We start from the raw sequence: 5,229 nt of genomic DNA, 5'->3' as shown, positions 1-5,229 counted from the left end.
GCCTCCCGGGTTCACGCCATTCTCCTGCCTCAGCCTCCTGAGTAGCTGGGACTACAGGCACCCGCCACCACGCCTGGCTAATTTTTTGTATTTTCAGTAGAGATGGGGTTTCACCGTGTTAGCCAGGATGGTCTCGAACTCCTAACCTCGTGATCCACCTGCCTCAGCCTCTCAGAGTGCTGGGATTACAGGTGTGAGCCACTGGGCCCAGTCTTACACATTTTTATTGGCTAAGAAATCAGTTATGCATTCAGAAATTTTAAAAATTCAATCCACACATCTCCCTCTACAAATAATAATAGAGAGACATACCAGCCCATGGTACCAGGTTCCTATATGGTACCTTTATAAATCATGTACTGATTTCTTAACTCAACGAGGTCCTTCAAGTTATGCTGTGATTTTCAGTATTATGAGAGCAAAGGGCATATTCAGTGAATTTCCATGGTTGATTCTGTGCAGGCTATTCTGCATATACAGCAAGCTGAATCTATTTAAAGGCCAAAATTCATTCACCAAAGTCACCTTCACAAATTTTAACAAATGTATAAGTTTGAGCAATGCTTACAGTACATTAGATTGATTAAAATTAAACCAAACACCTTGACATTGCACTTAATTTTGAACTAAATATGAATTTACAAGGCAACAGATGAGACTGAGCACACCCTCTCCATGCTGATTGCATCAGGTGTCTGAGACAAAGCAGCAAAGGGGGTCATTAGCTCCTAAAGGAGCAATTAGGTAAAAGTGCTGTAATTTACCACATGGATAATGTATGAGGGTTCTGGAAGGGTTTCAGTCTATGCAAAACAGGTCGAAATAATAACAGATGTTTCTTCAAGGGGCATTAACACAATTCAATAATCTATCTATATCTAAAGTTCCTTTCCTATGGGATAATATATTGGGCAATTTGGAGATGATATCTTGCAGCCAAAAATTATTTTTTAGTGCTAATGAAAATATATGATTACATAATTTAAACATTCTATGACCTGAATTTCTTATATCTTCCTTTTTTTGGAAAGCAGCCTTTTCAGTGCAATAGTGTCAACATGCTTCACTCCCTACACGGTGAAAGCACTCCTATAGCCTGATGAGCGTGGAGGATGCCTCGGCTACGAATAATCCCACCAAGCCAGAAGGACAGCCTTTCAGACCCTGGGAATTTCCCTCTGGAGGGACTTGAAAGAATCTGCAAGCTGCTAAGATAAAAAGAGATGACAGGTGGTAAGAAAACTGGTGGTGAAAACACACCACTCGTTTTAGTGTATTGGCTTTGAAGAAAAGATCATTAGAATGTGAAAAACAATAGGTAGGAATTATTCCCCCAGAATCTCATGTATGGAGCCCATCAAAGGCAGAAAAGAAGAAGCCTGGGGAGAGGGGGATATTGCTCATACTAAAGACAGGGCAAACCTGTGAGGGAACAGATGTGGGGGCAATAAGTCAGCACAAGAGGCACAACAGCCTTGGCGATGGGCTCCCCTTCCTTTGAAAGAATGTAAAAAGCGGGGAGTGGAAGAATAAGAAATGTGTATTTATTGAGCTGGACACTCTGCATGGTACCGTACATAGATTTCATCAACTGGTCATTACAAGCACCCTGAGTTGGATGGTAGTCCTCATTTTACAGAAGCCTTTAAACAAATCTATTTTATGCCTAAATAATTTATTAATATGCCATTCTGCTAATAAGTGAAAGATCCCGTCTTTTTTACCCCAAACCCATGATTTTTCCCCATTTTGCTATACTGTCTCCCAGACAAAAAGGCAGAGGAGTTGGTGGAGAGAGACTGTGGGGATAGAAAAAGAAATGGAGGGTGAGATTGGCAGAGGCTTACTTTCATCCTGGCATTCAGAGGACATGAAGCTGGAGGTTTAAGGAGACTGCAGAAATTCTCATCTGTGATATATACAAATGAGTCTCTCATGTAGTTTTACTTTAATCTAGCTCTTACAGAATAGCTGTGGCTGAATGAACTTTGGAAATCAAACTCTGCTGATTAAATATGCTTTGTCCTTATGTCTGCATAACTTTCAATTAGTAATGTTCTTAACACTGTTCCTCTGCCCCTCCATCGCTTTGTCAGTAGTTAAGAAATGCACCAGGAAGCTTCCATATGAAGGAACACTTGGGTTTTTTCCATAAATAATTTAATTTTAAAGCCATTAACTCATGCAATTCATGTGTCTTAGTTCAGTTCTTTTTCATTGAGTTTTCTTAGAGACAACCTGACTTATAATAAGACACTACAATTTGGCAAATCAAATCAAATCAGTGGCAACAGATCTTTATCGAGCACTGACATCCCTGTTGCAACTTGGCCAGATTCATCTGGTTATGTAAAGATGGTGGAGTGTATCAGGACATTTAATGGCATATGAAAAAAATTCACTAAGGAAACAATGACCTGAAAGGACTTCTTGTCATCAAGACGTAACTAGTTCCAGGAAACGTTCAGCTAGGAGGGCTGGCACCAGGGACCAGGCAGGCCGGGGTCGGGGTCTGTCTGGGGAGCACTGCCTCAGGGAAGAGGCAGCCTGAAGTCTGGGCAGTGGGTCAAGGTAATGGCACTAACAAGCAGAAAAGCAGGAAGTGTCCTCTCATCCTAGGCACAGATGCGGTGAACGCGTGCATCCTGCCTGCACGTGCCAGCTGGCAGGAATAGGAAACAACAACTGTGGCTCTGGCCTCCCAGCAAGAAAGTGGCCAATGGCCCAAATACACAGGCGAAAGTGGGTGTGTGAACACATAGAGGGGAGCAATAGACACTAGGGTCTACGTGAGAGTGGAGGATGGGAGGAAGGAGAGGATCAGGAAAAATAACTAATGGGCATAACACCTGGGTGACGAAATAATCTGAACAACAAACCCCTGTGATATAAGTTTATCTATATAACAAACCTGCACATGTACCCCTGAACTTAAAGAAATGGACTGGAAGTATAATGGTGAATGGAATAAGAGGTCTCTGTCTTCACAGAGCTTACACTGTAGGGTTGGGAAAATAAAGATAACTAAAAAATAAATAATGCCTCATACCAAAAAAGTGGGCATGGGCAAATCAAGTCTGAGTCTAGCCCACATAGGTACCCAGTGGGATTCCAGGCAGGGAGGACTCTTGAGGTCAGGTGAAGAGCAGCCTCCTGTTGCAATGGATCAATCAGGCTGCTTAAAGACTGTAGACAAAGCAACGGGGCTGAGCAACAGCCACAGGGCTAAGAAAAAAAAGTTAAGAGGATGGCAGGGCCCGGGTAGCCACCTGAGCTGAGACGTGATTGTATTGGCCTGCTCGGGCTGCCATAACAAAATGCCACAGACCAAGGGGTGTAAACAACAGAAATGTATTTCCTCACAGTTCTAGAGGCTGGAAATCCAAGATCAAGGTGCAGCAGGGTTGGTTTCTTGTGAGGCCTCTCTTCCTGGTCTGTAGGTGATGCCTTCTCTGTGTCCTTTCTGGGTCTTTCCTTGGTGCATGCACACCCCTCGTGTCCCTGCCTCTTCTTACAAGGACAGCAGTCGAGTGGGATTAGGGCCCATCCTTATGACTTCATTTAACCTTAATTACCATTTTTTTTTTTTTTGAGACGGGATCTGGCTCTATTGCCCAGGCTGGAGTGCAGTGGTGTGATCACGGCTCACAGCAGCCTCCACCTCCCAGGCTCAAGTGATTCTCCCACTAGCCTCCCAAGTAGCTGAGACTATAGGCATGAGCCACGACGCCTGGCTAATTTTTTGTATTTTTTGCAGAGATGGGGTTTTGCCATGTTTCCAGGCTGGTCTCAAACTTATGAGCTCAAGTGATCCACTCACCTCGACCTCCCAAAATGCTGGGATTATAGGCGTGAGCCACCGCACCCAGCCTTAATACCAACCTCTTTAAAGGCCCTATCTGCAAATACCGTCACACTCAACAAATGAATTTGGTGGTGGCGAGGGCCGCAATTCAGTCCATAAGAGAAAGGAAGACTTCAGGAACTGATGTGTTCAGTGGAAGTCCCAGTGCATAAGCACAGTCATGCAGAAGGGGCCAGTGCAGCACAATACAGCCTAGAGATTAGTCCTAGATTTCTGCATCTCTCATTTAGACCTGCAAGACTAATTCCAGACTTCACCTGCTGAGGGTGGGGTGGGAAGAGTCGCAGAGGGCAAGGACTCCTCAACTTCTCTCTGTCCTGGTTTGATTGGCATGGGCCAGGCTACATCTTCAGGGGAAATGCTTCTGTGAGTACAAAGGAGGGGGGCTAAGGAACCTAGGAGTGGACAGAAGACAAATAGCTTCTGCCCAGCTTCTCACTCCAGGTAGGTGTGGCTCAGTAAGGATGACAGCCTGCAGGCATAACCTGGCCAGGACTGAGTTGCTGGGACCTGGAACTGCTCAGGGGCTTAAGTGGGTGTGGGAAGGGTCATGCCAGGTCAGTGACCCTGGCACCTGGGGCTTGGATCACCTTTCATGGTAATCTTTCAAAGCCTGGGGTCTTAGCACCAAATTAGAGAGGAACATGGGAGATTCCAGTTCACCAGCCAGCTGGTGACCTGTGAAGAACTTGCCAAACAGGATAATCCTGTGTTTCTCTTTGGGGCCTGCTGAACACCTGTTAGTACACCTCTCTGCTGAATTGTTGCTTACAGAGCTCTGGAGGCTATTTCAAAAATATTTTAGCTTACATAATTTTTATACACACCAAAAGCCTTTTTAGTTAGCAATAAACATGTTTTAAAATTAAACATTTTCTGGCTTGGGACAGTGGCTCATGCCTATAATCCCAGTACTCTGGGAGGCCCAGGTGGGAGGATGACTCGAAGCTAGGAGTTTGAGACCAGCTTGGGCAACATAGCGAGACCCTTATCTCTACTAAGAAAATGAATAAATAAATAAATAAATAAACATTGTCTGAGTGTCTACAGAACTGCAGAGCTGTGCACAGTTCACTGAGCTTCGATATGCTCTCAATGAAAAGAAAGATCTTGACTTGCTCACTTTCATACACCTCAAGTCACTAACAGTTGAATATCTATATAATTTTTCTGTTGGTTCACTAGATTGCTCTTCCCCACACAGAATAGGCTCCTGTAGAGATTTTTTTTTTAGATTAACCATTTTTACCAGCATGACAACTAAAAAATAAATCTGGATGAGTACTGGGCTTTACCAAAGCAAATGCCTATTTCCAGTACTCTCTGTTTTTATATGCCGTGCAGCCCCAGGATTCTGTGGATCT

Source organism: Mandrillus leucophaeus, unplaced genomic scaffold, assembly GCF_000951045.1.
Source record: "Mandrillus leucophaeus isolate KB7577 unplaced genomic scaffold, Mleu.le_1.0 Scaffold1033, whole genome shotgun sequence".
Classification (NCBI taxonomy): Eukaryota; Metazoa; Chordata; class Mammalia; order Primates; family Cercopithecidae; genus Mandrillus; species Mandrillus leucophaeus.
Note: the sequence above shows the minus strand (reverse complement) of the source record.